The 25366-nt window shown below is 39.7% G+C and overlaps 2 pseudogenes; both read left to right on the plus strand.

Annotated features, from left to right (window-relative positions):
* The first annotated feature begins 7036 nt into the window (after nucleotides 1-7036).
* On the plus strand, nucleotides 7037-8515 carry LOC114501742 (annotated as a pseudogene).
* A 14811-nt stretch (nucleotides 8516-23326) lies between these two features.
* Nucleotides 23327-23446, plus strand: LOC114513615 (annotated as a pseudogene).
* The last annotated feature ends 1920 nt before the right edge of the window (nucleotides 23447-25366 follow it).

Here is a 25366-nt window from a genome sequence, read left to right on the forward strand (position 1 = left end):
CCATGACCTCCATGAGGGAGCCTGGATACCAAAGCATAGCATGGACTACAGCTGAAAATGTGCTAAGCTAGCTGGGTGCTGGACTGGACTGGACTTAAATGTGGAACATAAACTCTGGGCAGTGCCCTTCATCCTGGCCCTATTGAAGACAAGGTTGGACTTTTTCCATGGTGAGATGGATGGAGATGGGACATTGGGAAGTAGGAGGGGAGCTCCCTTAATTGCACATGACCAATAAACCATGCCACAGAGCCCCAGCCTCCCATGCCGGTCTCAGGAAATTCTTTTTTTGCTACACAGCAAGAACCCTACTTCCACCAATAACAGCAGGAGAAAACAAAGTGGGGCAATCTGGGAATAGAAAGAAAGTAAAACAGAGAGACGCATACTTTTACATTTGTGGGTACAGGATAGTTAATAATTATCATTTACAGCACATAGAGATGGTGTTCAGGGAACAAGAAAACAAGGGGGTGGTTCTGTGGTCTCCCACTCTGGTGCAGTGAGTGTACCCTGAGTGTTCCAGAAATGGAAATTACTCTGACATTTCAAAGGTATGTTATCTTTGATGTGTAAGGACAATAGACAGGCTCACCTAAGATGAAGATTGACCTCTGTGAAGCAAGCTACAGGATATGATGTAACTGTCTGCCATGACTTGCTTTTAGTTAGGAATTTTTATGTTCAGACCACTGTACGTGGTTGCTTTTGGTCTCTTGAGTTTGTAAGGCTGCCACACAGGCCTCCCTGGGCTTGTCAGGTTTAGTACATGGCCCTTTTCTCATCCACATAGTGATCATTCATGTTATAAATAATCTTTTAACTTATTCTTAAATGATTGTATGCTATTGTTAGCTATGTAGGGATTTTCACATTTGAAGTTTTTTTTCTTGACATTTCTGATAATCAAATTTATTGAAAAAGAATAGGTCTGTGTATATAAAGAAAAGGAATGAAATCGTACTATTTGTGATACCATGGGTGGACACAGAAGGCACTGTGCCAAGTGAAATAAGTGAGACAGAGAAAGAAATACCATATGATTTCACTTATATGTGGAACTAGAGAACAAAATAAGTGAACAAATAAAATAGAAAGACTTATAGTTATGGAGAACAGGCTGATGTTTGCTAGAAGGAAGGGGGTTTGGGGGACTGGTGAAAATGGTAAAGGAATTAAGAAGTATTGATTGGTAGTTACAAACCAGTCATGGGGATGTAAAGTACTGCATAGGAAATACAGTCAATAACATCAAAATAACTATGTATGGTGCCAGGTGGGTACTGGAAATACTGAGGGAACACTTTGTCAAATATATAGTTGTCTAACCACTGTGCTGTACACCTGAAACTAATACAAGATAATATTAAAAATAAAAGGGCTGTATATAGCATACCACATAGAGTGCATCTATTTTTGTAATGCTGTGAAAACTAGGTATGGTTTTGCACATAATCTCTATACATGAATATGAGGCCTATGTTAAAATTAGGGTTGAGCTACTCATTTTATGATATGCTCATGACAACAGATTTAACAGAACTGAAAGCAAGGATAAAGAGAAATAAAAATTTGGGTGGTAGACATTATCAAAAAGTCAACTCCTTAATTTTTTTAAAATGAAATTTTCCAATGGACAAGATTTCTGTAGATGTCTAAGCAACAAAGGCCCCTCCCTACTGAGTTCTTTTTTTTTCCTCATAAGGGTTTCCTGATGCTGCCACCCCACCCAGCCTCTTGAGTCTTTCTGCTTCCCTTGACTGTTGGCTGAAAAATTGCAAAAAATTCCATTCCTTAGTAGCATAACAGAACAGCTTGGAATGCTCCAAGAGAGATTAATAAGAAAACAGGATAAACCCCAAAAACCAAAATGAATATATTTTAGCTCCCCAAATCATTTTTCAGTGAAACCCAGGTGTTGCTCTTGGCCGGAGCAGTTTTGGAAATGTGACCAGGGAGACCAACCCATCCCAGCTTTTCCAGCACTCCTTCCCTGGTTTTATCACTGAAAGTTCCAATCCTGGGATCCCTCCTTGCCTTGGGCAAACTGGGATAACTGTTGACACTACCTGCCTGTCACTAGGGACACATTAAAAGCCTTTTTCAATCCTTGCATTTTTTCCTAGCCAGTTCCTCCAGTGTCCCTTTAGGTAAACCTTGGATAGACAATAAGAAGTTGAATGAGCTTGTATCAGTCTGATAATGGAAAGGTCCAACTTAGTCAAATATGTTAGTATGGCAATAGCTAGTCAGAAGGCCATTGAGCCATGGACTTACAAAAGAGTATTTCATCATAGACATCAACCTGTATACTCTTAGAAACAGAGGTCATTAAATACTAAAATATTGCACCACACACAGTGAGTAATTAGAAGTAGAGGATTGACTTTTCTAAAATTAGAGCTGCCATTAACCTCAAAGATGAGTGGAATTTTTTTGAATAAAATTACTGTTATTCTTTTCTACGTGTACCTATGTAGAAAAAGATAAAAAAAAAAACAACAGAAAAAAATAGAGAAAACAATGAAAATCACCAATAATTTTTTTAATACAGAGATACCCACAGCTAACGTTTTGTCATTTCTTTGCTCTTTCTTTCTTTATATACTAACATGTATGCATGCGTATTATATAGATATAATGTGTATGTAGTTTTCTAATCTTCTTTGACATAACATTCGTTATGGATGGAATGTTCATGTTCCCAGTGTGGTGATATTTGAAGATAATGAGGGTGGGGCCTTCATGATGATATTAGCTCCCTTATAGGGTGAGACACCAGAGAGCTTGTTCTCTTGTGTGGCCTTGTGAGGACACAGCAAGAAGGCAGCCATCTATAAGCCAGAAAGGGAGCTCACATGAGGAGCTGATTTAGCCAGCACCTTAATGTTGGAATTCACAGCCTCCAGGACTGTGAGAAATAAATTTTCATTGTTTAACCCACCCAGTTTGTGGCATTTTGTTATGGCAGCCCTAGCAGACTAAGATAACATTATAGCATGTAAAGTTTCCTATGTTAAGCATTCTTTAAACACAGCATTTACAATTCCCAGACCATCATCCACTACACAGCATGAATGTACCATACCTTATTTTACTAAACTGCTAGTTTAATGTGTTTAGATGTATGTATAATATGAGATTTTGGTTGCCCTTTCTGTCTTCCAAAAAGTACAATTGTTTGTTCAGAGATAAACTCTTCCTTCATGGAACTGTGCACCTCAAAAAGAAATAATTCCACCATGAGCTTCAGGAGTGGACCTGATCAGTCTAAAAATAATACAATTCTCTTTCCCAGTGATTGGTTCAGAAATGGCATATGGCCACTTCTAGCCACCAATGTGAAGGGAAGTTCTAACAGAAGATGCGGGGCAATTTCCTCCTAGCTAAGACACGGCCATGAGAAGAAATGGTCTCTCTTCTTCTTGGAGACATTGTGAACTGTGATGTACAGCCATCTTACTTTTTGCCAGGTCTGAAAACTGCAGGAAAAATGAGTGAAACCTAGCTTGTTTGCGGTATTCAGGATCCCTAAAGCCTACCTCCTCCTCTGTACTCCCTGTTATATAAAATAGATTTTCTCTTCATTTAAGTCAGCTACTGTAAGAATTTCTGGTACTGAGACCTAAAATTATTCTGACACAAAATATTTTATATAGTTTGCTGTTATAACCACTTTTGCACATAAATCCTAGCCCATAGCTAAGATTATTTCCCAGAATAGAATCTCTGAAGAGAAAATCATGGGTCAAAAGGAATGAACATGTTTAATATTCTTTATACCTGTTGCCAAATTTATTCTGAGAGTGTAAATTGTATCAATTTACACTCTCATCAGCAATATATGAGCAACTATTTCATTGTATCTTTACTAGCATCAAATATTATCTTTTTACAATTTTATCTTTTTTTGATGTGATGGAGACAAAACAGTACCATGTTGCGATATCAGTTTGCATCTTTGTTAAAAAGTTGGACATATTTTCATATACAGCATTTATTTGTATTTGTATTTAGTCTTCTGTGCATCATTTATTCATGTCCTTGGCTGCTTTTTCTTTCTGTTAAGTGGAAATTGAAGTTAAGTATTCATTTTTTAAAGTTGGTTATAATATACTTTTAATTTTAATGTCTTTCTTGTTTGGATTGTAATGCATATTACAAGACAAAAGTTTATCTTGGCTTTTTAGTTCATAAAATGAAAAACAAAAGCCTGAAACTCACTAGAGACATAAAATGCTTCTCTTCTTTAAAAAATGTTCATATCTATTGAATGTAGGTAAATTTGTGAAATAGTTTAATAATTGTAATCCAGACTCACATGGAATCTTCTAACCTTTTTATTTCTCTAATCAGTACTCTTAGGCTATCTAACTACTCATTTTAAGGTTTCATTTATTACCAGTTCAGCAACATTTAGGTTTTTCTCTTCTACTTTAATAACCCACTACAACTTCCCTCATGCACCTTCTTGCTAAAAATTGTTTTATGTCAGGACTTAGCAAATTTATTGTCAGCTGCTGAGAAACATGGGTGTGTGAAAGGAAAAAGAATTCTCATAATAATACATACTCAAGATATAGGAGGCAATACTTGTCCATTTTTATTCTGAAAGTTCCAGCTTTCAGTGTGTCTGCAACCCTGGAAAATAGCATAATGCAGCCTTCATTATTAATGTGTTCGATTATACCTTTTTATATAGGTTGGCATTAGCTAGGTGCTCTCTTGAGGGAAACAGGGAGGCATGATGAATGATACTCATTCCCTCTCTGCCAAACTCCTCCCATGACTTTGGCTGCACTGGAAAGAAGAATATCACAAAGCGTGGCAGCCTGCTTTGCCCCAGAAGTTATGTCAGAAGGAAAATCTATGTCACCTTGGGGCCTGGCCTTGAAAGTAGGAAGAGTGGCAGCCTCCTCAGTGTGATTCATCACATTCCTGTCAGGCAGGCGCACAGGAGCCAAGAGTCCTGGATGGGAGGTCCTTGAGTCAGAAGGGCCTTATGCTGGAGGCCAGTGCACAGACGAGGCAGAAGGGCTGCAATCACTGAAGTCTGGGGCAGGACTTTAGTGACCCAGGAGAAGCTGGCAAGGGTAAGAGAGAGTGACAGGACCAGAGAAAAAAGCTAATCTTAGAAACTAAAATACACAGTGGTAGAAAAAACATCAGTCAGAGGACAATAGGTGTTTTCCAAATTTGACAGGCAGCAAAGAAACTGAAAAATGTATAATCCCAGTAATTGGCTCCGAGCAACACAAATTCCAGGTCTGTGGGAGGTAACAGGTCTCTGCAAACTAGTTTTAGGAAAAGAGAAGAACACAAAGAAGTATATCATTGGACCCAAGGGCAGGAATTCAAGAAAGGATTGGAATGAAGAACAGGAAAGTCATAAGGAATTCAGGCTGTGTTCTGCCATCTCTGCTTCTCAATATATATATATGCTGCATTTTTTTCTCTCTGTGCCTGTGGATGACTCATCTTGGTCCACACAGAATGTGGCAGCTCCTAGCTCCCAGCTCCAGCTTGTAGTCCAGCCACACAGACTCTGAATCTCTTTATTCTCCTTTGTGCTTTGCAAACTTTTCTCTAGATAAGTATGTATGTAGGTAGGTAGGGAAGAGGGTAAGTAGATAGATAGATTCTATCCCAATTTCTGATCACTAATTGGCCCAGCTCTAGTGCAGTCAGCTTCATTCATGCCAGGTAGGGTCACAGTGAACAGACAGGACCATGGAAACTCAACCCTGGGGACTGGATTGCCTGAGGGGTAGCAGGATGCAAGTTAAGAGACTGCTGTGAGCCATCTGCTCAAATTCTGAATCTCTTTGGATTGGAGAGGAAGAATGAGGCTGTTGGTAGTCTTTTTGCTCCTTAGTTGAGATTGGTCTTTGACCAGCAGACCCATCTATTGGTGAGATAAGGACAGTAGAAGCCAGTACTGACATAGTGCCTCTGTTAAGAAATATTTTCTGAGGAGGTGACCCTGGCTGGCGTAGCTCAGTGGACTGAGCGTGGGCTGGGAACCAAAGTGTCCCAGGTTTGATTCCCAGTCAGGGTACATGCCTGGGTTGCAGACCATAACCCCCAGCAACCACACATTGATGTTTCTCTCTCTCTCTCTCTCTCTATCTCCCTCTCTTCCCTCTCTAAAAAATAAATAAATAAATAAAACCTTAAAAAAAAGAAAATAAAAAAAGAAATATTTTCTGAGCAGGTGGCTGTATAAGTGCTTTTAAATGGTTTGTTAAATAAATAGGTATGTTTAAGATATATTTGTTTTTATACTTAAAAAATTACTGAAAACTTTCTGCCATGATGAAGTAATAGGTTCTGGATTTTCCCTCACACCTTCAACAGTTAAAAAATCAGATGAAGTGTATAAAATAATGGTTTTCAAATATCAGACATGGGTAGTGCAGTGCTGTAATCTTCAAGAAGCCTGTTATTACCCTGGTTTACTGCCTGGAGAGGCTATAGTGTAGGTAAAGGAACCAAAACAGAGCCCAGCAGTTTCATGAGTTGAAAGTTCAGGGAGTTGAGGTAGCCAGAATTTCTGCGGCAAGGTAGTGGAGAGAAGGAAACTGGGAAAAGAGGCAGCGGTGAAGAGAGATTTCCTCACAGCTTCAGCTGAGAAATTAGTTAAAGCATGCATATGAAGAAACCACCCAAAGCCAGAGGATGAACCAACAGAAAGGAATGAACATCATAAACACTACTGGAATTAATGCATAGCTAGGAGGACGTCATATTCACACACCAGACCAAATGAAAAGATTTCCTAGTATGTGAGATATTGGTTAGACACTGAAAAGGGCTATTGCCTTAGAAGTGGGGCCAAGTTAGGTTAGATAAAGGCTCTTCTGGTCCAAACAAGACGGATCTTAAAAGCAAGCCTCAAAATGGTCAAAACTCATTTCAAGAGACTTAACTATGTCTCTAAACAAAGCCCAACAATAGTGAAAGGAAAACAACAAAATATAACACTCAGCAACATAAAATTCAAAATATCTGACCTTCAATCAAAAATTTCTGGGAACTTTCCAGAACACTCGGTGAGAAGCGGAGGAGCGGCAGCTTTCGGAGCTGCGCGCTGTAACGCGCTCTTTCCCGCTCCTCCACACCTGCCTCGGCCCGCTCACCGGCTGTCAAAAATGGTGAAAGAAACCACTTACTATGATGTTTTGGGGGTCAAACCCAATGCCACCCAGGAAGAATTGAAAAAGGCTTACAGGAAGCTGGCCTTGAAGTACCACCCGGATAAGAATCCAAATGAAGGAGAGAAGTTTAAACAGATTTCTCAAGCTTACGAAGTGCTCTCTGATGCAAAGAAAAGGGAATTATATGATAAAGGAGGAGAATAGGCGATTAAAGAAGGTGGAGCAGGTGGTGGTTTTGGCTCCCCCATGGACATCTTTGATATGTTTTTTGGAGGAGGAGGAAGGATGCAGAGGGAAAGGAGAGGTAAAAATGTTGTGCATCAGCTCTCAGTGACCTTAGAAGATTTATATAATGGTGCAACCAGAAAACTAGCTCTGCAAAAGAATGTGATTTGTGACAAATGTGAAGGCCGAGGTGGTAAGAAAGGAGCAGTAGAGTGCTGTCCCAATTGCTGAGGTACTGGGATGCAAATAAGAATTCATCAGATAGGACCTGGAATGGTTTAGCAAATTCGATCTGTGTGCATGGAGTGCCAGGGCCACGGCGAACGGATCAGTCCTAAAGATAGATGTAAAAGCTGCAATGGAAGGAAGATAGTTCGAGAGAAGAAGATTCTAGAAGTTCATATTGACAAAGGCATGAAAGATGGCCAGAAGATAACATTCCATGGTGAAGGAGACCAAGAACCGGGACTAGAGCCAGGAGATATTATCATTGTTTTAGACCAGAAGGACCATACTGTTTTCACTGGGCGAGGAGAAGACCTTTTCATGTGTATGGACATTCAGCAGGTTGAAGCATTGTGTGGCTTCCAAAAGCCAATAGCTACTCTTGACAACCGAACCATAGTCATCACCTCTCATCCAGGCCAGATTGTCAAGCATGGAGATATCAAGTGTGTGCTAAATGAAGGCATGCCAATTTACCGTAGACCGTATGAAAAGGGTCGCCTAATCATCGAATTTAAGGTAAACTTTCCTGAGAATGGCTTTCTCTCTCCTGATAAACTCTCTTTGCTAGAAAAACTCCTACCTGAAAGGAAGGAAGTAGAAGAGACTGATGAAATGGACCAGGTAGAACTGGTGGACTTTGATCCAAATCAAGAAAGACGGCGCCATTACAATGGAGAAGCTTATGAGGATGATGAACATCATCCTAGGGGTGGTGTTCAGTGTCAGACCTCTTAATGTGGCCAGTGAATGATACTCACTGCTGGCATTTTATATACAGTAGTAAATGAGTGAAGGACTGTAATCATAATATGCTCACTACTTGCTATTGTTTTTGTTTTAATATTCAACTATAGTAGTGTTTTAAAAGTTAAATGAAGAATAAACTCAAAATATAAAAAAAAAAATTTCCAGGCATGCAAAAAGCAGGACAAATAATCCTTATCTAAGGGAAAATCAATTGAGTTTTGAAAATCAAAAATCAATTCTAATCATGTTAGAATTAGCAGACAAAATATTAAAATATCTCTTGCAAATATATTCTATATGTTCAAGAAGGCAGAAGAAAATATGAACACAATAAGAAAAAAATTGAAGATATAAGAAAGACCTAAATAGAATTTCTAGAGATGAAAATACAGTAGCTGAAATGAAAAATACACTGAATGGATTAACAGCAAATTAGACACTAACAGGAAAAAGATCATTGGAATTAAAGACATAGCAGTAGAAACTATCAACGGGGGTTGGGGGGGAGACCAAAAAAAAAAAAAGGAATAGAGTATAAATTAGCCAAAGAAGCCTATCAAACAGTCTCATACATAAGTAGTGGAGTCAGAACAGAAAAGGTAGACTACAAAATGGAAAACAAATTTTGAAGAAATTTTGGGTTGGCCAAAAAGTTCATTTAGTCTTTTTCCGTGCAATGGCTCTAGTAGTGCTTGGCTGTCTTAACTCCATTCAAAACAATTTTGTTGGATTGTATTGTGACAGCTGTCATATCAGCATGCGTTAAAAAAAACTTATCAAAATTGGTGAATTTTTGTGCAGCCATTTAATATTGAAGATGGAAGAAAATAGGCAACATTTTCAATGTATTATGCTTTATTATTTCAAGAAAGGTAAAAACACAACAGAAATGGAAAAAAGAACCCCTGGCTGGCGTAGCTCAGTGGATTGAGCACGGGGAACCAAAGTGTTGCAGGTTTGATTCCCCGCCAGGGCACATGCCTGGGTTACAGGCCATGACCCCCAGCAAGCACACATTGATGTTTCTCTCTCTATCTCCCTCCCTTCCCTCTCTAAAAATAAATAAATAAAATCTTAAAAAAAAAAGAAATGCAAAAAAGATTCATGCAGGGTATGGAGAAGGTGCTGTTACTGATTACTGATTAAAGGTGTCAAAAGTGGCTTATGAAGTTTCTTGGTACTACTGACATTTTGGCCAAATAATTCTTTGCTGTGGGGCCGTCTTGTGCACTGGAAGATGTTTAGCAGCACCCCTGGCCTCCAAAAGCCAATAAAGAGAGATAGCCAACATACTCAATATATGCAAATAAAAAAAGTTATTGATGAAAATGAAAAATGTATCTTTTATTTTATGGATAAAACTAAATGGGCTTTTTGTCCATTTTCCCCTATATTTAAGGGAAACTATAAACCCACAAATGCAAAAAGCTTAACAAACTTCAAGTGAAGAAATATGAAAAGAACAAAACATGTTGGTGTGGAATCTTGGCCCCTCCATGAAACTTGTAAATGTTAACTTGTATCACTTTGCAAGTTGAGGACCTTGACTGGGAAGATTATCCTTAATTCTCTGGGAGAGCCCAATAGAATAAGGAGACTCTTTATTATAGAAGAACACCAGTTAAAGATTTTTGCCTTAGTTGATAGGCTTATGTGATTAAAGCTGTAACTTGAGAGTTAAAGATTTTAGCCTAAGTGACTAGTGCACGCGGAAGGCTGTTGTTCCATGAACTGGAACACATGACCAGGGAACTCCAGGAGGTCGACAAGCAATTCAACCTTTGTACCCCAGGGGGTCTGCAGGCCAAAGGGATGGTATCTGTGTCGTTGTGTTCCAGGGAGGGAATGCCCATGCTGCAGTTAAAGAATTTTTGGTCAACATATAAAACAGTACCAGAAAAATTTCCACCAGACTGCAACTCTTATCCAATTATCTCTTTTTTCTCCAAACCCCTTACCTACCCTTCTATCCAATTAACCTTTTTCCAAACCCCTAACCCATCCTTTCTTCTTATTTTAAAATGGTTGGCTTGAGTTTGAAATGAGATGTTAAGACTGTTTTTAAGGGTGCATAACCCACCATCTTCTCTCATTGCTGGCATCTGAATAAAGCACCCATAAAGATTTAGTCTTTGTCTCTACTTATTGTTTCTGGTAGTGACAGGCAGCATCAACACCAACTTTCCTGGTGGGACAGACTTTAGAACCCTCGGGTAAGTCTTGGTATTTGGCAGGGAATCCTCTTGACTGCTTGTACTGGGGAGCCCCAGGATGAGAATTTGGAGACTCCCTAACACCTGCCAAGTGATTTCACTTGGGGACTCTGCTTCTCCAATTCTTGGCACCCCCTCCCACCCCTTCACTCTCACCGCTTCACTTTCGATTGAATCACTGTGCTTTCTGGTTTAGAACTGCAGTTCCAGGTTAATTAAGGTGCCTTCTGGTTTTCAGAGCTCTGTCTGGTATATTGCAGAGCTCTGTCTGGTTGAAAATGTGTCTTCTGGTTTAATTAAGGTGCTTCTGGATGGAGGCTTCTGGATGGGAAGCCTTCATTCTGGGCAACAGCCATTGGGGCCGAATTCCTTCTGAATTACAGAGTTCTCTGTCTGATAGAATGGTGGGGGGAGCCTCCATCCTAGGAAGCAGCACTTTTGGAGTGAGTTTTGGCTGATGGGTCAACTTATGCTTATAAACCTATGTTTATTGTAATACTGCTCAGTTTGTGTATGGTCTGGACTCTGGAGAATGCTAGCTGCTGGCAGCATCTTTAAACTACTGTCCTATACTGCAATTAGAGTTGTTTTGTCAAAGGCCAGGGAAATAGGAAAATGGTCCAGTGCAAAAAGAATTGACTGTGGCAGATAGCAGATCAGAAGAGATGGACCAAGAAGATCAGGATGGCTGCTGTGAGCATGGTCAGGGCTCCCACAGCCCCTCCAGCCCTGGGGGACCGTCCTCCTAACTTGGCTCAGGGAGCTGAAGGAGGTGAGTCTGAACTGGTCACTCCACCTGGAACTCATCAAGAATCCAAATTTGGTGGATGAGAAGCCCTTACCAGGGCAGGGCAATCATATTGTAAGGGAAAAGGGCACCAGAAAAATGAATGCCCCAAGCAAAGGGAAGAGAGGTCAGAGTCTGAGAACTCAGGTAAAGCTAGCAGTGTGGGGGACACATTGTAGAGCTTCTTCGATTGATACCAGAACAACATATTCCGTGATCAATAGACATCTAGCTACAATGTAACTAGAATTTCTGGAAGTTGAAGCCATTAGATGTGCTGTGGGAGATACAGTTTTTCTCTTCTGGGAAGGGATTTGTTGTCAAAACTTCATGCTCCAATCACTTTCTATCCAGGAAAACAACAGCTCCACCTACAGGCCCCTCCAGAACATGCCCAGCAGTTTCTTACGAAACTGGGAAGGAGGAAAACAACCCTGGCTAAAGGAAGTTGAGGATCAGGTCAAGCTCATTGTGTGGGCTGCTGGAAGTCCAGGGAAGTCTAAGCAAGCCTCCCCTGTTAAAGCTGACCTCAAACCAGGGGTGGGGACTCCCAATAAGGGACAGTATCCCTTGCAAAAGGAGGCCCTAGAAGGAATATGCCCAGACATTCAGAAGTTTCAGTAGCATGGACTCGATCAGCCCTGCCATTCCCTGTACAATGCAAGATTTAAAGGCCATAAATGACAGTGTACAGAACAGTGTACCAGGGATAGCCTCTGAAATTCAGTGTTAGAATTAAAAGATGCTTTCTTCTGCATCCCAGCTGACCAAGACTCTGAGTCATTGTTTGTTTTTGAATGACAGAACCCAGAATCTCAGGTCAAGGCTCAGTATGGCTGGATGGTCTTACCACAAAGGGTTCAAGAACTTCCTCATGATTTTGGGGGAGACCCTGAACCAGGACTTAAAAAGGATCTAAAAATAGAAGGAGGAGCTCTGTTACAATATATAGATGTATCATTTAACTAATACTATAGCAACCTTGAACCATTTGGCATTTTGTGGCTACAACATATAAGCAGAGAAGGCCCAGATTTGCCAACAATCAGTCAGATTTCTTGGGTTCCTGCATGAACCTGGCAGAAGGAGTCTAACCTGGCTTGTCAAAGAAACTAGATCGCACTGTCCAGGAGTGGCCAGCCTGCTTAAGAGTTATGGCAACCTCTGTGAGTTTTTACAGGAAGCTGAAAAATTTTCCTTGGGACAGCTTATCACCATTTATGTACCCCACCAAGTGTTGAGCCTGCTAGAGGAAAAAGGAAATTTGTGAATCACTGCTGGAAAAATGGGCAGGTATCAAGCAATGCAAAACTGTGAGTTAAATACTGCCTCCCTTCTCCTGGAGCCTGACTCAGCCACATTAATGTATGGTTGTGCTAAACTAATTTATGGAGTTTATTCTAGCAGAATTGATTTACAGGACCATCCTCTAGGAGAGGCAGACTGGACACTATATTCAGTTGGAAGCAGTTATATGGATAAAGGAAACAGAAAGGCGAGATATGCAGTTGTGATTCTTGAGGATGCATTAGAGACCAAGGCCTTACCTCTGGGACCCTTGATTGCACTGATGAGGGCATTGGAATTGTCATAGGAAAAGAGAGGGAATATGTATACCAGTTTGAGGTACACTTTCCTAAATTTGCATGCACGTGGTTTGATCTGGAAGGAAAGAGGACTATTACCCTCCAGTAAAGAGGAAATTAAGCATGCAGCAGAAAACTTAAAATTATTAGAAGCTGTCCAGGTACCTCTGCAGGTGGCAGTGATGCACCACCCTGGACATCAAAAAGAGGACACTGAAGTGGCTAAAGGAAACAGTATGGCCGATTGAACAGTGAAAGAGGCTGCTAAAGGGACATTTATAATGCCTTTGGTACCTGTTTTAGACTTGTCACAATTCGACCCTGAATATTTGACTGCAGACTTAGAGAAAGCTAAGAGCTCACAGGTCCTGGAATCTCTAAAGCCATGTGTGCCAGAAGAACACTCCTAAGACAGATCCCCATCAGAAAAAAGAATGGAAGCTACACCAAGGGCAGTGCCTGTTTCAGGACTGGAAAGTAGGCTTTACCCAGATGCGAAGGTCTGAAGACAGAAATAGTTGAGTCTTTGTTGATACCTTTTTTAGGATGTGTAGAGGCCTTTCTTATAGAACTAAGAAATTCTCAGAAATAATGAAAGCCTACTTGGCAGCATCCAGAGCAATAATGGCCCTGCTTTTGTTTCAGAAATTACATGGAAGGTTAATAAAGTTTTAGGAATCAAGGGGAGACTCCACATGACGTGGAGACCTCAGGCTTCTGGGAAGGTAGAGAAGATAAATCACACTTTGAAGAAAAATGTAGCTAAACTGAGTCAAGAAACTCATCTCCATTGGGATCAAGTTTTACCTATTGCCCTGCTCAGGATAAGGGTGGCTCCTCAAAATGGGATTCAATTGAGTCCTTATGAAATCATGTAGAGGTGACCATTTCAGGCTATGACTGGAATGGGAGACATGTACATAGATCAAGATGTGCAGTAAATAACTATGTACAACATTTAAGTCAGATCTCAGCTCTGATTAACAACCTTAGCGGTATTAGAGACCTCTCCCCCACAGGTTTGCTATATTCCTTTGAGCGTGGAGATAAGGTGCTAGTCAATACTTGGAGGACAGGATCTCCAGTGAGGCAACTAGAAGAAAAGTGAACTGGAACCTCTGTCAAACAAACTTTTATTTTATGTCTTGTAGGTGTTTGTACCCCCCTGCAAAGATAAATAGGGAAATGTTTTCTTTAAAAAGGCTAATGTAGCCCCAGCTGGAAAATGTGAAACTTTTGTCAACTCTACTAAAACTGTTTTAGATGAATTGCAACACCACCACTAATATGTCTTATGTTGTTTTCATTTGTAAACTGATATTATAGGAATAAGAGAAAAACAAACGGGGGGAATGTTAGGGGAGCTCAAGAGTTAAGGACTTCAGCCTTGGATGACTCACTATGCCTTCAAAATATGTTTTGGCTCTCATTTTTACATGGCTTGAAATGTAATCCTTTTATGAGTAATAATAATAATTCCTTTTTTATGAACCCTGCTAGAATCCACACTTTTGGGATATATTATCACTGTTTCCAATTCACCCTTGAAACTAATCAGTAAGGTTGTGAACTGAAGCTACATGATTAATACACGGAAAGAGGCAGAATTCAAATCCAAAACCTCTTGAGAGATATGCTCATTTCACCACGAGCACATTTCCTTCATTAGGGAATACTCACATATCCTTCAGCGTCTTAAGTCCACCTCTTCAATGAAATGTCTTCCTCAACAGTCTTATATACAATAATCCTTATTATCATTGGGCTGTGGCAGCTTGTCTTTAAGGATATACCTCCCCACAATTCTACCCCAAACCCTAGCCTGGACCCAAGACATTGAAGCCCTTGTGTAGCCCTCATCTGGGCTGACCCATAAATCACTTTTTTACCAATAAAATGCAGTGGAAAAGGGCTTGCATAACAACCAAGGCTAGGTAATATAAAACCTAGTAGTTTCTGTCTGGTCTCTGGAGTGACTCCTTCTTGGAACACTTGTTCTGTGGGAAGCCAGTCATCATGTAAAAAAAATCTGACCACCCTGAGACTACCACAGTGTGAGGAGCCAAGCTAGCCACATGAAGGGGACTAGTAGAGAAAGAAACAAATGTCTAACCAGCCCCTAATTACTCCAGACACCCTAATCCCACTGAGGCAAAAGAAAATGATAGCAGATAGAAATTTGATGGAGATATGAAGCTAAGTAGAAATTGTAAATATGTGTTTAATACATATTTACAAAATAAAAATAATTATTTTTTATTATTTAAAATATCTTTTAAAAAGATAATTAAAATTAAGTGTATTTTGGAGGTTACAATGTGTAGAAGTAAAATTTATAACTATGACAACAATAGCACAAAGTATGAGAGGAGAGAGATGGAAGTAAGTATACTATAGCATAATTTTGAAATATACTTTGAAGTGGTATAATATTATTTAAAGATACATGATTATAAGTTAAAGATGGATATTGTAAACCCTAGGGCAGGAGTTGGCAAACTATTTACAACCTGTGAGCCCAGGCCATTTTTATATAAATAAAGTTTTATGGGAACACAGTCAAACCCATTTGTTTTCATATTTCTATGGCCCATGAAGACTAAAACATTTACTCTCTGGAACTCTGCAGAAAAACTTGCCACTCTTGCCTTAGAACAACCACTGAAAAAAACAAAAAAGTATAGCTAATGGATCGATAGTGGAGATTAACCAAAAGCATAAAAAACTCCACTAATCCAAAGAAAGGGAGAAAAAGAGGAATAAGGTAACAATCTCCCTGCCATATCTTATAAAATTGAGCGATCCAACCTTGATTTTCCTCTCTTCCTCTACCTGTTCCTTCTCATTCTTCCCAGATTTCCTTTCTTCTGCTCCTTTCACAAATGCTGGCCCCCTATTTTCTTCACTGGCTTGTCTGCTGCTTGCCACATGCATCTTCCTTTCTGGACATACAGAACCATCTACATTGCTAAACACTCAGTGCTGTTTTATGTGCCTGAGTCTTTGTTCATGTTATTCGCTCTACATGGACATCCTCACTCCTTCCTTCCCCCAGTCCCTACCCCTGTGCCCTTGCTAATGCTAGTTAATCCTAGCTCAAGTGTGAGCATTCAACTTAGCTATGATCTCATCCATCCCATAACCTGCCCTCATACTACTTGCTCATACCCAAGCTTCTTCTGCTATTAAAGCACTTAATGCACTGAGTCATAAGTATTTATTTACTTATTTTTCTTCTTCATGAAACTCTAGTATCCCTGAGATCAAGAATGTTTTACTTGGTTTTTTAAAATTCCCAATACCTGTACTGAATGTGTTTAATAAAATTTTTTTAAATAAATGAAAGGTTAAATGAATATCTACTTATAAAGTGATATTATAAAATAATAATAACAGGAGCTAATATTAAAGGACACTTATATGCTAGGCACTGGCCAATGTGCTTAATGTACATTGAGTTATTTAACTTTTATAGCAACCCTGTTACATAAGAGTTATTATCCTCATTAACTGATTGGCTAAGCAACTTTCTTAATTCTATCCAGAATTAAGATCTATGCATTTTGATCCCACAGCCTATAATCTAGAATGTTAGAGTTGAAAGGAACCTTAGAGATTGTGTGTTTGAACATCCTCACTTTACAGATGAGGAAGATGAGTTTCACAGAGCTAATGTGTCTTAACCTTCAAAAAAGATAACTGCACACTTAGAAACATTTATGAATTCCTTGTTTTATTTAATTCATAAACTTGGCATCTTCAACTGATAAACACCTAAAAAATGATGCTGTGTGATTGCAGCTAGGTTAGAGGGCGGCGGCAGACACAGAAAGCTACTTCCAGTAACCACTCTCTTACCGAAAGAGTGGAATGTGCAGAATTTAATAAACACGTTGAAATTTTTGGAGAAGAGAAAAATGCTGCCAAAGATAGAGGGGAAAGCTTAATTCAAAGAGAATGTAAAGGTTAAAACCCAGCAGCAGAAATGTTTGTACTGAAAACCGAGAATGAATAAAGATAACAGAGGACAGAAAGAAATATAATAACTTTGTTACCTATAAAGAAGCACTCACAATCAACACTATGTGAAACTTACTTGTGCTTGTATTTATGAAAATGTAACATCCTAAAAGTCTATGTGCTTGGATTATTTTTCCATCAATATGGATGTAGAGCGATAGGAAATGAAGTACTGCATTCCTGTCCATTCTGCTGTAGTTAGATTTTGTTTTGTTTTTTTTTTAGCTTTGAAAAAAATTAGACAGACTCTGAGATTGGCTATTTTTACTACCCCCTAAGTAGTATTTGAAATTTTTACATCATGTTTTAGAAATGGTTTTATTTTATTATCTCTAGTAAGGGTTGTTTTTGTTACCTCAAATATTTAGCTATATCTATAAGCAGATATTAATAGCAAAATAACCCTATATAATAATTCTAATGGTGAAACTGGTGATTCTAGTTACAAAGAACAGGTAGAATATATTTTGCCTTCCTGGTGTCCTAACGTAAACAAATTATTAAAATAAGTTGTGATTGAGACCCAAGATATTGATGCAGACAAACCTGACATGCAGAGCATTTCTTGAGTATCCTCATGTTCACAGGATACAAAGTCTGCAGTTTTTTGCCAAATGAACTTGTAGTGAAAAGATTCTCCAAGTTGCCAAAGGATAGGAACCCACTTAGGTGGGTTCAAATACTGAATATTAAATTAGAAATGTGATTTTGACTTTGATTATGATGGAAAAAGTGTGGAGTCTCCTATAAATGTTCTTAATTTATTATTCTGTTTAATTATCCTTTGAGGTACTTTTCTAGATTTAAAGAAAATGTCCATGGTGACAACTGCATGTTAAGTGAAAATTACATCCTGAAGCACATTTGGATCTTTTGCCTACTTTTACTAGGAGGCAAAAAGAAAAAAAATTAAGAATGAATGCTATTTCCCATCAACTAGTATAGTTTTCAACTTTTCAAACTCTGGAGAATTTTAGACTCTAAGACTCTAAGACTAACTTCTGTATTAAATATCAATCTCTGTTCTTACAGAAATAGGTTGTGGGTGCTTTGTTTTTAATGAGGCAGTAACTTCAGTCTCTACAGAATAAACTTAATGGTTGAGGTATTTATAGAAATAAATTCCAGGCTGAAAAATGAGAGGGTTTTTTAGCTTCACATGATAGATGACAATTGAGCATCGCCAGGAGCGCACCCTTGGCTTAACTCTGTGATACTGAACTGCCATCTCTCTCCACCTTTCCATTTTTCTTGAAGATCTCTCCACATTTATTTAGAAGGCAGCTCTAGAAATTCTGTAATAAACTTCTCATTTTCTCTGTAACAAATGCTTTATTTTTAAACTGTCAGTTCCTAAGCCTCCTGTGAACTCACTAGTTACGAAGTCATTACACAACGTTCAAAGTTTACAGGAGAGCAGCTGGGCCACTGCTCCTTCTGCTGTGAGAAGCATAAAGAAAACATCTATTAGAACCCATGATTTAGAAGCAATTAAAAATTTTAGTCATATGATAAGGAAACAAGCAGTTTTAAAGTAGCCCCAAGCTCATGCTTTTGGGGATATTATGATTTCGCTGTTTGCTACCTTAAGTATCCAGTTTGTTACCCATATATGGAAAATGGGATCTTTGTAAACAAAATGGAGCTTCTGCTTGCTTATTGCTACATCATGAAGAAAAAGTGGCTAAACAGATAGGGTATGTCTGGGATAGTCTGATGTAAGGGAAAAATACACAAAATTAGGGTATATTGGTGCACACATGATTTATTTCAGAAAATCACCAGGATGGCACTTGGAAGAGAGAGAAAATTGTTCTCCGGAACAACTTCAGACTTTCTGATTTGCAAGCGCAATCCTCTCATGTGAACACACACGTTGCATGTGTCTCCAGCATGAGTGAAAGCAGCAATTATCTACTTGCAATGGTTGGTGGTTGTCCAGAGCAACACTGGTGTGGCCTGGTTGATGCTGCACATGTTTTTTTTTAAGATTTTATTTATTTATATTTTTTTATTTATAGAGAGAGGGGAGGGAGAAACAGAGGGAGAGAAACATCAATGTGTGGTTGCCTCTCAGGTGGCCTCCTCTGGGGACCTGGCCTGCAACCCAGGCATGTGAATCTATAATCAGTTCTAGTATGTTCTTAGAAATGAATATCATTTTAGTTTCTTTTATATTACGAGTTACTTAAATGGGGAATTTGAAGGATGAAAGCTAATTTATTTCACGTTACAATTTCACTGAAGCAGAAATCCATTTATTTATGAAATGAACAGTTCTAACACAATGTGGAAATTATCTGGTTATTAATTGTTTTGAATTAATTTGTATCTTGTAGCAGGTGCTGTCAATTTCACAATCATAGCCTGTGTGCCCAATGTGAAGCTCACCTGTAATGTCAGTGGTAGTTTCCATACACACCAAGGGCTTCCATCCTTCAGCACCTGCAATCTGGTTCACCCCACAGACCCTAAAGGCTGGTAATGTTATGAAGTTCTTCTCTTTAGGAACAACAGTCCATCAGTGATGGGTGAGAACTGGTAGGTAAATGTGCCAGCTTCCTTGCCCCTTGGTGGGTCAGTTCTCAGCCACATTCTGCAGCATCTCTTAGGGTTCTCAGGGGGACTGAGCCCACACAATAATGTGTTAACACACTCTTTACTGGATGTCCTCCTTTCTCTGCCATACCTTCTCACACTGTGCTTCCCAAGAGCACCTCCTAGATGGGCTCATGTGCATCTGGAAACTTGTCTCAAGTTTGCTTTGAGGGGAATCAAAATTAAGATAAACTTAAGATTGACTTACATTGTCAATTTCTTATCTTGCTAGCAACTTTTTTCTTATTTACATCTAGTTTGGTGTTGAAAATCATGAGTTCCACATCAAGCGGGCCTAGATTTCAATCCTGGCTTCCCATCCAGTTGTCACTGGGTAATTTGGGACAAGTGACTCAACCTCTTTGAGCTTCAGTCTTTGTAACTATAAAGTAGGAATAATAGCAACACCTACTTTAAGGTATTATGTCTTGAGTCTATTAAACTAGAGAATATGCTTAGCAAAGTGATTGATGCATAGAGTAAATAAGAAATGTTAGCTGTGGTTGCTTGGTTTAATAGCTTCCTATTTTCTTCTAAAAGATTTTAAATAAGTCTGTGTTCATCTAGAGTAATTAATTAGGCTTCAGATAGGCTTATGGAGAAGGTAAGTGGTTACTCACTAAGAATGATATAGCAAGGAATATCTGGAAAAATCTTCCTTGCCTTTGTCTCTGCCATTCACTGTCTTTCCTAATGGTGAGAAGGAAAATGGAAGCTCTCACCAACTTCACCTATCCCTAGGCACAGCTGAAGCCATACCATTTCCATGAAGCCTTCCCCAATCAGTCCAGCTAAGTGGGTTTTCCTTTCTTCCCATGATAATGGATAGCATTTACTGCCTGCGCCATTCATTTCAACACGTAACTCTATGTACTGTGGTGGTTAACTGTGTGTGTCAACTTGTCCAGGCACAGTACCCAGACATGGGGTCATACATTATTCTAGATGTTTCTGTAAAAATGTTTCTTAGATGTGATTCACATTTAAATCAGTAGACTTTAAGTGAAGCAAATTACTTTTTTATGATGTGTGTGGGCCTCATCCAAGCAGTTGAAGGTCTTCATAGATAAAGACTGACCTCACTAGAAGAAAAGGAATTCTGCCAGCAGAATGCCTTTGAACTTGAACTTCAACATCGACTCTTTCCTGAATCTCCAGTCTGCCAGACAACTCTGCTGATTTTGGACTTGCCAGCCAACATAATCCTGTGAGCCAATTCCTTATAATAAATCTATCTACTTAAAATCTCCTATTGGTTCTATTTCTCTTGAGAATCCTGACTAATACAATCTTCATTAAGTTTTATACACATTTAAAATATAGTGTTTTAGGAAATGATATGATAGAAATAATCTTCAGAGTGATGGGGGAAAATGGAGACAACTGTACCTGAACAACAATAAAAAAAATAATAATCTTCAAATGACACTTAAAACAAAGTTACTAATATTTAATTATTTACTTTATAAAATTAATTTAAATTTAATTTAATTTTATAAAGTAAATAACTGTGATTACATTACAGTTATGTAGAAATTATTTCTTTATTCAGAGTTTTGCTAAAAGTAAATGTTTTATGGTCAGGAAGGCAAATTTCACCAGCAAAAAAAGTTATTATTTATTACTAGAAACATGTAACCTATAGATATTTACTGAACAAAAAGTAAATCAAATGAACTGAGCCCAGTTTAATACTGTAGATCAACTATAATTGAAAAATTAAAAATTACTTTTAAAATGTTTAAAAGTAGAAAAAATATTACAGTCTTGGATGTCTGGGGTAACAAGGACACTTACAGAACCCAGGAAGGGCTCTCTGAGAGCTCTGTTCCTCACTGTAAAGTGTGAGTGAGAAACTTATGCCTAAAAAGGCCACACAGCTACTAGAGTGGGCGGTGACTGGATTATAGCTCTGACTTCAGTGGTCTTTGTACCTCAGCCTTTACCATAAAGCAGGTGGCACTCAAGGACCTGCCAAAGGCAGTGTGGAGCCCCTACTTTTGCCACCATTGTCCACCACAGATACCCTGGCGTGTTCTCTTGGTCACACCACCCTTCACCCCCACTGGAGATCACTGCCACTCGGCACCCTCACGCCCCTGCCCCAAAGCCCCCAAACCTCCTGTTCCTCTGGATTCCTCATAGCAAACAATAGCTACTGATTCTGACTAATTTAGGCTCAAATGTTAAAGGGTCTTCTTTAAAAATAGAACCAAAAAAGATAAAAAATTTGGATAATAAAATGGCAATAAATACATATCTAGTAAATGACAAGCAGAACAGAAACAAACTCATAAATATAGAGAAGGTTTTGATGGTTGCCAGAGCGAAGGGGTTTGGGGATGGGTGAAAAAGGTGAAGGGGTTAATAAGTACAGATGGATTGTTACAGAATGGTCATCGGGATGTAAAGTACAGTGTTGGGAATACAGCCAATGATATTCTAATAACTATGTATGTTGTCAGATGGGTATGAGATTTATCAGGCTGATTGCTAAGTTATATAATGTCTAATCACTGGGGTATACACCTGAAATTAATATAGTACTGTATTCAACTGTAATTGAAAAACAAAAATAATTTAAATAAAAATTTAAAAAGTTTAAATAAACAAAACAAATTTATTGTAAGGTTATTGGATAGACTTCTGAGTTGGTAGGATAGCTGGTATCTAGACTCAAAAAGGGACAGGAACCAATAGGTTCCGGTTATAGTAAAAAATTACAGCACAGTAACAGTCTGTTGCCACAGGACACTTGTGCTACCGGACAGGGCCTGGCCCTGAGCGGGTCTGCCTACAGCCAGTTGTAGTGTGTGGGTTCGTGACTGCACGTAGGAAAGGTTTCACAACACGAGTCCAGGTGACTAACAGGATACATGTACTAAGCTGGGGAGAGTGAAACAAGGGAGGGCTTAGCAGAGAAGAAGCAATAGGAGAGCCTAGGCTGGGCTGCCTTAGTTCACTGGGCAGTCAGAGAGGAGGCTGGCGGACAGCTTCCAGGGATGAGCCTGGGACAAGCTGCCAGATGCCCATCGCCTTAGAGTTTAGGAAACACATGCCAGTGAAGAAAGAAGAGGAGAGACGTAGAGGAAAAAGGAAATGGCGTAGGTTCAACAGAATATTCATCAGTTCTCAAGGGGTGCCCTTTTGGGGTCATGGTCTCCACTCATTGGTCAGTGGCAGGGCAGTGGGTCTTTAGTTATTGAATTTGGTCCTGGTGTTGCCCACCTGGTTTTGCTGCTTTTCTGGGTCTGGCGCCGACATACACCTGAGGCCTAGATTTACTTCCAGGGAGGAAAGGTGGGAGAAGAAAGGTTACCTTGCAGGTGAGATTCTTGTCTTCTCAGTTTGCCCCCTGCCAGGCACTGGGGCCTTCCACCCTGGTGACCGTCGGCACCTGGCTGTAAATTGCTCAGCCATTATGTTCAGCTGTCTGCCTCAGTTTCCCTATTCCACTTGCCCAGGGACTTTTCTAGCTTCTCTCTGTCCTGTCCCACTCATGCAACTCCGCGGGACTCCGTGTTCCTGGGCGCTGGCTGCCATGAGGCAGCACCTCAGGCTGTCCCCTGGCCCCCACCTCACACGGAATGTCCAATCAGCCAAACCTGGCCCAATTCCACCTCGCTTTCCCCTCCCCACGTGCACAGGCTACTGGAGGAGGGAGTAGTTTCCACCCTTCAAGTTTAATCATGGGTGGCAGGGCCTTCTTTTTTTGGTTCTTTATGTAGGAATTTTACTGGTATATTTTTACAGAATCATTGTCCTAAGGCTATACTTTCAGGGATCATTTCTATAGTTCATTACAAAAATCATTGTCCTTGGTAAAAACAAGAGCTAGGATGAAAACTGCATGTCATTTTCAGAGAGCTGAAGATTGACCTGAGCATGTAATGATGGATTCCTGAAGTTACTCACTGTTCGAGCCCCTTCGTGGATTTTTTTCCCTGTCATACGACCCACGGTGGTAGGTTAACAAAGTTAGAAGCTGTATGATAGGAACAAATGGTGTTTAAAACTATATTTTTAAAAGTATAAAAGTTGTTAAACTTCACAAGGATATTACAAAGATACTGTGCTGTCTTGTACTCTAATTTTTATTTAAATGTTTGGTATGTATTTATCTGTTCTCTTCGAAGTGACTGTATATTCTTTGAGAGCGTAAGGGAGGCTGTAGCTTATATTATTTTCTTAGTCCCCACAGACCTTAAGTGGTCTGTGAATAAGCAGTCAGTTAATGAATGAGTCACTGGCTGGCTGGCTGACTACCTGAACACATACATGCACTCTGCATCGCTTTTCCAGTAGGAGATTTGTCCTAAACTGCAGTCACTCGCTTGCTGGTCAGCATGGTGAGAGGCGCTGGCGTGAGGCGGGGTCTGTGGCTGTAGAACATGTTGTGGGTTATCCCGAGATCGGGGTTCTGTACTGTGTGGCTATACCAAGTACTCGTTCCTTCGCCTCAGCCTGAGTCATGTTTCATGAATTCCTGCTTAGTCATGAGAGAGAGAACAAATTCTCACTTCAGGCAAGGGCGGCCTGTGACCTTGGGCAAGTTCTTCACCTCACTGAGGACCAGTTTCCTTGTTTGTGTTTGTCACGGTGGGCACAGGTAACCAGGTTCTTGGTGATCATGAACAATGAATTGACCCAAACACACAGAGAGTTTATAGCAGAAAAAGAGAGAGCAGATTTATTAAGCCGTAGTACACTCCACAGAACATGGGAGCAGGTCATTGCTGAGTAGAGGTTGACCCCCAATAGCTTGAGGGATTCTATTCTTTTAGGACAGATATTGCCTGGCTAGTGTTGGCAGGCTTTTATTATGCATGTACAAGTAACTATATTACTTTTAAACTACTGCACATGAGGTCTCCCATGATTTTCCTCCACTGGGAGAGGGAGGCCTGCAATGCTAATTTATTATAATGCTATTATCATGAAGCAGGGGTCATGTAGCATCTCCTGTGCAGGTACAGTCATGATTCATTGTGATTCAGTGCTTTTCCAGAGAGTGGGGGCAATCAGTCTTAGAACAGGGTCTCTGTCCTGTATTGACGTACTTTTTCCTAGTCCTGGGGCACCTCTGGAGTTTCCTCACTCCTGCCTATCTTCTGCCTCAACTTCCCCCTGAGAGACACAGTTCTCAAAAATCTTTTTAGGGTTGTTGAAAGGTGAAGATCATTCTTCTGAACTTAGACTGACTTAGACTGGACAGTAGTCCCTGCCTACTGAGAACCATGGAACTCTCTTCCTATTCTATCCAGAGGTTGAAGAGGAATTTCTGAGTCTGCCATGGATGCTGTATGTTGGTCAGCTTCAACATTATATTTAGGGATTGGCTGGAAACCTCAGAGCATCATCATTTTGATGTGGAACTGCTTAGGTCTAGAAGATACAACTTAACAAGTAAATGAAACAAGGTCCTAAAATCATTAAGAGCAGCAATATTATTAAGGAAGCTAGGAGGGCTAGTAGCTATGTTAAGCTAGGGAGCCAGAAGGTGTGGGTATTCCTAACTCCTTGGCCCTGTTTGTTGAATTTACATAGCCACTCTGCCTGTTCATAAATTTTCCTTATGTTAGTTTTGACCATTCCAGAACTGTTTACATAGATGCAGCAGGTTTTACTGATAACAGCACATACCCCATCTTATTCTGCTAGACAATAGTCAAGGACAAGGTGGTTATCCGTGACTATACTTACCAGTGAGTCTACTGATCTTGATAATCCAGCTAGAACATCAGAGGTATCTTTGGAGACTTCTATAATCTTTGCGAGTTCCCTTAGAGTGACCTCAGGGTAAGG

The sequence above is a fragment of the Phyllostomus discolor genome, chromosome 3, assembly GCF_004126475.2.
Source record: "Phyllostomus discolor isolate MPI-MPIP mPhyDis1 chromosome 3, mPhyDis1.pri.v3, whole genome shotgun sequence".
NCBI lineage: Eukaryota > Metazoa > Chordata > Mammalia > Chiroptera > Phyllostomidae > Phyllostomus > Phyllostomus discolor.